An 11,413-nucleotide genomic window follows, 5' to 3' on the forward strand; every position below is an offset into this window, starting at 1 on the left:
TCTCCCTCCCTCCCATTTTCCCCTTATTCCCCTCCCCTATGACTGTTCCTGAGGGGGATTTCCTCCCCTTGTGTATGCTCATAGGGTATCAAGACTCTTCTTGGTAGCCTGCTATCCTTCCTCTGAGTGCCACCAGGTCTCCCTATCCAGGGAATGTGGTCAAACATGGGGCACCAGAGTTCAGAAAAACAAAACTCCACCCTTTCTTTTCTGCCAAATCCCATGCTTCAGCATTTTTTATTAACCAATCCAGTTTAAATTAGGTGGAGCAAGGTTTACACAACAAGGACAGTATACCTGAGAATGTGCTTGTCTGAGCAAGGACCTGATTTGGGTCACAGCAATTAGCATTTAAAATACATAGCACCTTTAATCCCAGTGCTTGGGAGACAGAGGCAGGCAGACCTCTGTGAGTTGGAGGCCAGTCTGTTCTACAATTTGAGCTCAGGACAGACTAGGCTATGCAGAGAATTCCTGTCTTGAAAACAAAACAAAACAAACAACCAAAAAAAAAAAAACATAATAAAGACCAACTCCCAACAAATGAGGCTAAACATATTTCATATTTACTGACCATAATCAGCTATGATTCCATGACAGGGCTATAACAGTAGTCTAGCTTTTCATTATTATAATCTTAGATCAATTTTCCTACTGATTTGAATCCTATCATTTCTGTATATTAATGTATGTATATTGTGGCCATTTTATGCTTTATAACCTTGTGATATAATTTCATTAATAACATTTCCAACTTTAGTATCATCAAACATTGACCATCTATAACATAAATTTGTTATTTCCCAATTTTATAATACCTTCATTATTAGAACAATTTTAATTAAATATATTTTAGCAGTATTCTTTCTCTCCCCCAAACCCTTCCAGATCCCCTTTCCATCTCTATGCACTCAACAGTACAAATAATATAATTTCTAGAAAGTTGAGCTGTGCTTTTGTGCATGTGTGAAACTCCATGTAAATAAAAATATTCCTTCACCTAATACATCATGAAATAAGTTGATGACTAACTACATTTTCATAAATATTACCTGGGTGAAAATAAAGATTTCTATGCATAATGAACTATTATATAATTGTCCAGAACTTTTCAGGATAACAAGAAGAGACTTGATACCCTATGAATATTTACACGGGGAGGTAATCCCCCTCAGGAACGGTCATAGGGAAGGGGAATAAGGGGGAAATGGGAGGGAGGGAAGAATGGGAGGATACAAGGGATGGGATAACCATTGAGATGTAACAAGAATAAATTAATAAAGTAAAAAAAAATGAACTTCTAAAGCAACTTGGTGGTTTTCTTTTCCTGCAGATTGTTTATCTTTACAGAAATCCCAAAGACATTTTGACCTTCTTTTTTCATTTTTCAAAGTTGATACATTTCATAAAAGCTACATACATCATGGAGCATTATCTGGACAATTATCTGGATGGAAAAGGTAACAACGTTTATCCCTCTCACTTGTTTACAAAGTACAGATGATATTTAAACCGTCTAAATTTAGGGAAGACATAACCAAGAGATGGAGGGGACAGTGCAAAGGTTATAAAGAGCTATGATTTTGAAACAATGTAACTTGAATACAAAACCAACAGTTTTCCTGCCAGTGTTGGGACCATTTGAAGGTTGTCAAATTTGCAACACTGTATTATTAAGGTATTTTGGCAAGACCATAAGATATTTTAAAATATTTTATCCATTTTTCCTAGATAATGACATAGGAAGTATCATAAAGCTAAAGTTGAGAGTGAAGTTGAGCTCCGCATGGCACACATTTGTAAGGAAATTGATGAATTTTTCATTCCATTATTGAGGTGAATTCATGAATGAAAAAGTCATATAGAGTGTGGAGTCAGAATCTCACACATTTCTATTGTTATATTCAGGTTCTGTCTCACTGTGGCAAGGAAATACTGCTGCCCAGAGATCTTATAGACTAGGAGAAATGGAGACATATGCCTTCAGGTAGAGAAAAAATAAGAAGTTCCCTTAAAGGTATCTTTAAAGTCAGACCCTTGGACATCTTTATTGAAAGGGTTTGAGATTGATTTATCTGATGAGTATTTTGCCTGCATGTATGTCTGTGCATACACGTGTTCAGGGAATTTAGTGGTCAGAAGAGGGCATCAGATTCCCAGGAATTGGAGTTATAGCTGGTGTGTGAGCCACCATGTGAGTGCAGAGAACAACACTCAGGTCCTGTGCAAGAGCAGCCAGTTCCTTAGCCACTGAGTGGTGTCTCCAGCTCCTGATCCTTGACTTTCTCAGTGTCTGCATTCTGGGTCCCTAAACAGGTAAGTTGGTCTGAGCCTTGTGTAGTGGGTTAAAACACAACTCTTCTGGAATAATCATATGATGATTCAATAGTAGAGGCTTCAGTTTCATTTCTGAATAGTGTGAACCAGAAAAGAAAGACTTGACTTTGCTTCTTAGTAGTATGATGCCTTGACTTGTCACTGAGGAATTTTTCCTTTAGTTATTGGAAGCCATTGGTTTGATCACATTAGAGGCTGGTATGAACACAGACATGACTTCAACATAATGTTCCTGAGCTATGAAGAAATGAAGAAGGTAAGACATGAATGTTCCCATCTCTGAATTTATACTAAACACTCCTAGGTACCCTCATATCTCACTGCCCCTTGGGCATTTTGTGGGAGTGGGTTTCTGGCATCCAACCCCTCCTTTATTGACTTGAATGCCTTGGGGATCTTTCTCCCTGGAGATGTTTCTTGCAATTCCTTTTTGTGTACCCATCTGTGTCAATAAAGACAATTTCAGGTATCTAGTATCTAGAGGATACTTACCTTTTGAAGAGTTTATCAATCTTCAATTATTTGTATCGGTAGATTTACTGTGGTATTGCCATCAATGAATAAAGCAAGCATTGGTCTTATCCACTGTCTTGCACTCTCAGCCTTTCTTTGCTGAGGAGTCTTTCCAATTTTTCATAATCATAGTATAACTTTCAGAATAACAGATGTTAAACCCTCACTCTCTCTTCATGGGAGTCAGATGTGATAACTATTTCTCTGTGTTGTCAAGTGTCACTTAATCTGTGTTGTAAGGTGGATCCATTTCCAAGAAGTGGTGTCTACTTCTTGCTATGTCTAAATAAACTCTGTTTTATGTATGCAACAGACACTGAAGAAATATAAAGAATCATAGGATCCTACTTCAAAGGCATATATGCCACAAAATTTGAAAAGCTAAGGGAAATGGATGACTTTCTTGATCAATTTCACTTGCCAAAATTGAAGGAAGAACAGATAAACAAGCTAAATAGTACTATTTCCCCTACCAAAATAGAAGCAATTATTGATAGTCTCCCAACTAAAAAAAGCCCAGGGCCAGATGGCTTCAGTGCAGAATTCTACCAGACCTTCAAGGGTGTGTTAACACCGATACTCTTCAAGCTACTCCAAAAGATAGAAATGGATGGAACATTACCAAATTCATTCTATGAGGCCATAGTCACATTGATACCTAAACCTCACAAAGACCCAATAAAGAAAGAGAATTTCAGACCAATTTCTCTTATGAACATTGATGCAAAAATACTCAATAAAATACTTGCAAAACGAATACAAGAAAACATCAAAGATATCATTCACCATGACCAGGTAGGCTTCATTCCAGGCATGCAGGGATGGTTTAATATATGGAAATCCATCAATGTAATCCACCATATAAACAAACTGAAAATAAAAAACCACATGATCCTCTCCTTAGATGCAGAGAAAGCATTTGATAAAATCCAACACCTTTTCATGTTTAAAGATTTGGAGCAATCAGGGATACAAGGCACTTTCCTCAACATAATAAAGGCTATATATAGCAAGCCAATAGCCAAAATCAAAGTAAATGGTGAGACACTCAAGGAAATTCATCTAAAATCAGGAACAAGGCAAAGCTGCCCACTCTCTCCATATCTCTTCAATATAGTGCTCAAAGTTCTAACCAGAGCAATAAGACAACATAAGGAGATCAAGGGTATTCAAATGGGAAAGGAGGAAGTCAAATTATCCCTATTTGCAGATGATATGATAGTCTACATAAGTGACCCTCAAAATTCCACCAGAGAACTCCTACAGCTGATAAACACCTTCAGCAAATTGGCTGGATACAAATTTATCTAAAAAAAAATCTATAGCCTTCCTATACACATATGAAAAGCTTGCAGAGGAAGAAATTAGGAAACCACACCCTTCACATTAGCCACAAGCGATATAAAATATTTAGGAGTTACTCTAACTAAGCAAGTGAAGGACTTGTTTGAAAAAAATTTCAAAAATCTGAAGAAAGAGATTGAAGATGACATGAGAAGATGGAATGATCTTCCCTGCTCATGGATCAGGAGAACTAACATAGTAAAAATGGCCATCTTACCAAAAGCAATCTACAGATTCAATGCAATCCCTATCAAAATACCTACACAATTTTTTAAAGACATTGAAAGTTCAATTCTGAACTTCATATGGAAAAACAAAAAACCCAGAATAGCTAAAACAATCTTGTACAATAAAAGGCACTCCGGAGGAGTCTCCATACCTGATCTCAAGCTGTACTATAAATCAACAGTAATTAAAACAGCATGGTACTGGCACAGCAATAGGCTGGTTGATCAGTGGAATCGAATTGAAGACCCAGATATGAATCCACACACATATGGTCACTTGATTTTTGACAAAGAAGCCAAATCCATTCAATGGAAAAAGGATAGCATCTTCAACAAATGGTGTTGTTCCAACTGGATATTTGTCACCTTGCAGAAAACTCAAATCCAAGTGGATCAAAGACCTCAACATAAAACCAGAGACATTAAGTCACTTAGAAAAAAAGCCAGGAAAAGCCTGTAACACATTGGCACAGGAGACAACTTCCTGAACAGAACACCAACAGCCCAGACCTTAAGGTCAACAATTAATAAATGGGACCTCATGAGGATGAGAAGCTTCTGTAAGGCAGGAGACACTGTCAAGAGAACAAAGTGACAGCCTACAGACTGGGAAAAGATCTTCACCAACCCTACATCTGACAAAGGTCCAATATCCAAAATATATAAAGAACTCAAGAAATTAAATACCACAAAACCAAATAACCCAATTGAGAAATGGGACTTGGAACTAAACAGAGAATTCTCAAGAGAGGAATATCAAATGGCTGAGAAACACTTAAAGAAATGCTCAACCTCCTTAGTCATCAGGGAAATGCAAATCAAAACAACTCTGAGATTACATCTTACACCCATCAGAATGGCTAAGATCAAAAATTCAAGTGACACCTTCATGCTGGCGAGGATGTGGAGAAAGAGGAACACTCCTTCATTGCTGGTGGCAATGCAAACTAGTACAGCCACCTTGGAAATCTATTTGGTGCTATCTCAGAAAACTAGGAATAGGGCTTCCTCAAGGCCCAGCTATTCCACTCCTTGGAATATACCCAGAAGATGCTCCAGCACACAACAAGAAAATGTGCTCAACCATGTTCATAGCAGCCTTATTCATAATAGCCAGATCATGGAAACAGCCTAAGTGTCCCTCAATAGAAGAATGGATAAAGAAATTGTGGTACATTTACACTATGGCATCTACTCAGCTATTAAAAACAAGGATTTCCTGAAATTTGTGGACAAATGGATTGAGCTAGAAATGATCATAATGAGTGAGTTAACCCAGAAGCAGAAAGACTCATATGGTATATACTCACTTATATCTGCATACTAGCCTAAGGAGTATGTCTCATGAAATTCTTCACTTATCAGGAAACTGGGACAGAGGGGAGGACATCCTATTGGGACTTTAGATGAGAGAAGCATGGGAGAATAGCAAAGTAGAAGGATCCAGAGGGTCCTAGAAACCTACAAGAAGAACATTATGATAGGCAGATTTGGGCCCAGGGGTCCCGCTCAAACTATGGTTCCAGCCAAGGACAATACAGGTGGTAAACTTCAAACCCCTACCCAGACCTAGCCAATGGATAGGACATTCTCCACAGTAGAGTGGAGAGTGGGGTATGACTTTCACACGAACTCTGATGCCTCATATTTGACCATGTCCCCTGGAGGGAGAGACCTGGTGGCACTCAGAGGAAGGATAGCAGGCTACCAAGAAGAGACTTGATACCCTATGAGTATATACAGGGGGAGGAAATCCCCCTCAGGAACAGTCATAAGAGAGGGGAGTAGGGGAAAATAGGAGGGAGGGAAGAATGGGAGGATACAAGGGATGGGATAACCATTGAGATGTAGTAAGAATAAATTAATAAAATAAAATTAAAAAATTTTTAAAAAAGAAAAAGGAAAAAAAAAGAAAGAAAACTGTAGCCAAGCATTGAAGGCAACTGGAATTGACAATTAAGATAAGAGGTATGAAAGAGTGAAGATGTACTTATCTAATTAAAAAGGATAAATTTTGTTGATTAATTTTATCATTTAATTATTTTTGTATTAATACACAATGGATTGCTATTATTATTTTCAAAGTTTGTGAATAATGGTCTTAAGATTTTCTTTTATTCATATTATATATAATGTTATTGATACTGTGAACTAAATTATAAGATAGTGACTAGGGAAATACCTAGAAGTCACTTAAATGTCTCAAAAGTTTTTCCACATGAATTTAATATGTGTTTGTGTATGTTTGGATTTATTGTCACTTTTAATACAGTAACATTAATAGAATCTCGGCTGATAAAACCTGGGAGCCCAGGAGTTAGGTCCTTGCTATGGGTACATGAGCATTGAGGGTAGTCCCACAATTGCTGTCTCAGTAGGCAAGGGAGTGTGGCTATCACCCTGAGTTGTCTATTTCACAAGGCTTCATGGCTAAGCTGTACTGATGTTTTAGTTGAAGCCTGCAAAGTCCTAGAGAGTTGTTGCTCCCTATTCTACTTTGAAATCTTGGGAACCCTGCTTCTGATATCAGGGACAGATGCAGGAGCAGCAGCAGCAGCAAGGGGGCAAATTACCTGGTTGACAAGAAGGAAGGCCAACTGTACAAATGGAAAAACTATCTCTCTTTGGCGAAACCATTTTTTTTTATCTAAATTACTACAGAAAGTTGACACAATTGGGGAGGGTCTTCCCAAATCAGCCAAGGCAGAAACTTATTCAGGGAGGGTCTCTACTCAGATATTTTGATTTATGGCAAGTTGAAGTTATGATCAACCAGAGTAATACCTATTCTTAATTCCAGGTAGTATTGGCTTGTTGTTGTTGTTGTTGTTGCTGCTGCTGTTGTTGTTGTTTTTTTCCAGCTTCAGCTTATTGAGTATAGAGATAGGTTTGTTCCATGCTCAACTGTGGTGAATGTGGGAGGGGGTTGAAATTCAAGGGACTAAGATGCTGGAGAGGACTATGGAAGAGGAGAAAGAGAGATGAATAAGTTTGAAGGGGACATAGGTAGGTGTTAAAGACTGTCTGGGAGTGTCATTGAGTGAAGGAGTTCTTTGACTCAATAGAAAGAAAGAAAGAAAGAAAGAAAGAAAGAAAGAAAGAAAGAAAGAAAGAAAGAAAGAAAAGAAAGAGAAAGAGGGAGGATCCAAGATGGCGGCGAGCAGTGTGGACCATGTTTGAAAGCTCCAGCGAACAATTCAGGGAATTGCAGAGAGTTCTGAGCCAGGAACACCAAGGTCCCCACACCACGGCAGCAGAAGTGCTCCACTGTTCGGAGGGGCCAGGGTGCGGAGGACCTGCCTGCCCCTGAACACGGGAGGAGCGAGGACTTTCTCGGATCAGAGCGGCGGTGGTGGGGACAGCAGTGCCATCAGCGGCTCCGGCAGTGCCAGCGGCGCCAGCGGCGGCGGCGGCTGAGGTTTGCAGCTCAGAGCCTTACAGTGGAGGCGATTAGTGTGGTGGACGGTGGGAGTTGCTGTGGGAGAGGGGACTCTGGACAGGATTTGGGTCGCGTGGTGCCTTGAGACCCAGGCTGGACTCAGCAGACGGTTTGGCCCGGCGTCCTGGGTTTGCTCAGTGAGCTGTGCTGTGGAGAGGCTGGCTCGGCTCGGCGGGCAATTCTGCCCGAGGCGCAGCTCCCCTGCTGTGACGCAGGCTAGGCAGAGTGCCCGCTTCCACCCTGGGCTCCGGCTCAGCGCAGACGCAGTTTTCCTGCTGTGACGCGAGCGGGGCGGAGCGCTCAGTTATACTCTGGGTGCTTGCCCAGCGCAGCCTTGGTTTTCCTGCTGTGACACAAGCTGGGCGGAGCGCTCACTTCCACCAGGTGCTTGCTCAGTGCAGTCGCAGTTCTCCTGCTGTGGCAGACGGTTCAGGCCCTGAGAAACTAGCTGAGCTCAACGTGTGGCTCGGGCCCAGTATCCCTGGCTGGACTTGGCAGGGAACCCAAAAGATTGTGGATACCTTGGCCTGACCCAACGATCATTCAGAGACCCAGAACGATTGCAGGACCCACAGCAAAGGGGAGCTGAGGATCACTGGCGGTGAGAGCCCAAAACTACAGGGCTAACCTCCTGCCATCCACACCAGTGAAGTATCAGGGCTTCCAGCCTACGGAAATCGTGAGAAAACAAGTGAATCTATCATCAGACTCCCTCCACTCAATTCTGGAAGTTACCCAACAAAAACAGAGACGGCAAGGTGTCTAAGGGACAGCGTAAAAGCATTCGCAAAAAACCCCAAAACAACATGACATCTCCAGTTCCCAGCTATCCCAAAGAAAACAACCCGGAGAACTCACATACAATGGAAACACAAGAAAATGACCTCAGATCCTTGGTAATGAGGATGTTAATGGAGGAAACAAATAAAATTCAAAATCAGATGCAGGAAGAAGCAGAGAAGCAGGTGCGAGACATAAAAGAAGTACATAGAGTGGAACTGGTAAATTTTCAGGAAAATATAAACAACCAGATGAAAGAAATTAAAAAATCTGTTCAAGATAAGAAAATGAAAATGGATTCAATGATAAACACACAGACAGAAGAAAAACGAGAACATGAGGCCTCAGAGAAGAAGGTGAATGACACAGTGCTGAGCTTTTCTAACAGAATCCAAGAGATGGAAGAACGAACCTCAAGTCTAGAAGATACAATAACAGATCTTGAAGCAACCATTAAAGAAAATGCCAAATCTGGAAAACTCCTGACACAAAACATCCAAGAAATTAAGGACACCATGAAAAGAAGAAATCTGAGGATAATAGGCATTGAAGAAAGAGAAGATATCAGACTCCAAGGCCCAGAAACTCTTCTCAGCAAAATCATAGAAGAAATTTTCCCCAATCTAAAGAAAGAGATGCCTATAAACATACAAGAGGCATACAGAACACCAAATAGAATTGACCAGAAAAGAAAAACTGCCCGTCACATAATAATCAAAACACAAAACATACAGAACAAAGAAAAAATATTAAAAGCTGCAAGGGAAAAGGGCCAAATAACATTTAATGGCAAACCTATCAGAATTACACCCGACTTCTCAGCAGAGACCATCAAAGCCAGAAGGGCCTGGACAGAAATCCTGCAAACCCTAAGAGACCACAGATGCCAGGCCAGACTACTTTACCCAGCAAAACTATCAATAAACATTGATGGAGAAAACAAAATATTCTATGACAAAACCAAATTCAAACAGTACCTATCCACAAATCCAGCTTTACAGAAGGTACTAGAAGGAAAACTCCATCACAAAGGGTCAAGCTACAATCAAAACTACTCAGGAAATAGATAACTATACCATGGCAAAAACACAACTACACAAACGCTCAACTGGAACCAACATCAAAACAAAGACTCTTAATAGTAACTGGTCGTTAATATCTCTCAACATCAATGGTCTCAATTCTCCAATAAAAAGACACAGACTAACTGAATGGGTGCATAAACAGGATCCAACATTCTTCTGTATTCAAGAAACACATCTCACCCATAATGATAGGCATTACCTCAGGATAAAAGGTTGGAAAAAAATATTCCAAGCAAATGGACACAAGAAGCAAGCAGGCGTAGCCATTTTAATATCGAACAAAATAGATTTTCAACCAAGATTAATCAAAAGGGATGAGGATGGACACTTCTTACTCATCAAAGATAAAGTCAACCAAGATGACATCACAATTCTGAACATCTATGCTCCCAATACAAGGGCACCCACATCTGTAAAAGATCTGCTAAAAAGGCTTAAACCACACGTCGATCCCCACACAATAATAGTGGGAGACTTCAACACCCCACTCTCACTGAAGGACAAGTCATCGAAACAGAAACTAAGCCGAGAAATAACATCATTAACCAATGCCATGGGCCAAATGGATCTAACAGATATCTATAGAACCTTTCACTCAAACAAGAAAGAATATACCTTCTTCTCTGCACCCCATGGAACCTTCTCCAAAATTGATCACATCGTAGTTCACAAAGAAAGCCTCAACAGATACAAGAGGATTGAAATAATACCTTGTATCCTATCAGATCATCATGGGCTTAGGCTGCAATTCAACAACAACAGAAATAACAAAAAGCCTACACGTATGTGGAAACTAAACAACTCTCTGCTAAATGACACCTGGGTCAGGGAAGAAATAAAGAAAGAAATCAAGGAGTTTCTGAAATTCAATGAAAATGAAGGAACAACATACCCAAATTTGTGGGATACATTGAAAGCAGTGCTAAGAGGAAAATTCATAGCACTAAGTGCCTTTAAAAGAAATTGGAAGCATCGCACATAAACACCTTAACGACACAACTGGAAGCCCTAGAAAAAAAAGAAGCAGAAACACCCAAAAGGAGTAGACGTCTGGAAATAATCAAACTCAGGGGTGAAATTAACAAATTAGAAACTAAGAAAACAGTCCAAAGAATCAACAAAACCAAGAGCTGGTTCTTTGAGAAAGTCAACAAGATAGACAGACCATTAGCCAAACTAACTAAAAGGCAGAGAGACAGTATTGAAATCAACAAAATCAGAAATGGAAAGGGAGACATAACAACAGACACTGAAGAAATATAAAGAATCATAAGATCCTACTTTGAAGGCATATATGCCACAAAATTTGAAAATCTAAGGGAAACGATGATTTTCTTGATCAATTTCACTTGCCAAAGTTGAGTGAAGAACAGATAAACAAGCTAAATAGTCCCATTTCCCCTACAGAAATTGAAGTAATCATTGATAGTCTCCCAACCAAAAAAAGCCCAGGGCCAGATGGCTTCAGTGCAGAATTCTACCAGACCTTTAAGGGTGAGCTAATACCAATACTCTTCAAGCTACTCCAAAAGATAGAAAGGGATGGAACATTACCAAACTCATTCTATGAGGCCATAGTCTCATTGATACCTAAACCTCACAAAGACTCAACAAAGAAAGAGAATTTCAGACCAATTTCTCTGATGAACATCGATGGAAAAATACTAAATAAAATACTTGCAAAACGA

The 11,413-nt window shown here is 39.8% G+C and overlaps 1 long non-coding RNA gene across 1 annotated transcript; it reads left to right on the top strand.

The window, feature by feature from the left end:
• The first annotated feature begins 1,313 nt into the window (after nt 1–1,313).
• Nucleotides 1,314–11,206, top strand: LOC311593982. The gene is made up of 3 exons (XR_014777888.1): nt 1,314–1,460; nt 2,499–2,593; nt 11,133–11,206. It is a non-coding gene; the product is annotated as an uncharacterized lncRNA (long non-coding RNA).
• The last annotated feature ends 207 nt before the right edge of the window (nt 11,207–11,413 follow it).

This window comes from Acomys minous, assembly GCF_964271855.1.
Source record: "Acomys minous genome assembly, chromosome: 3".
NCBI lineage: Eukaryota > Metazoa > Chordata > Mammalia > Rodentia > Muridae > Acomys > Acomys minous.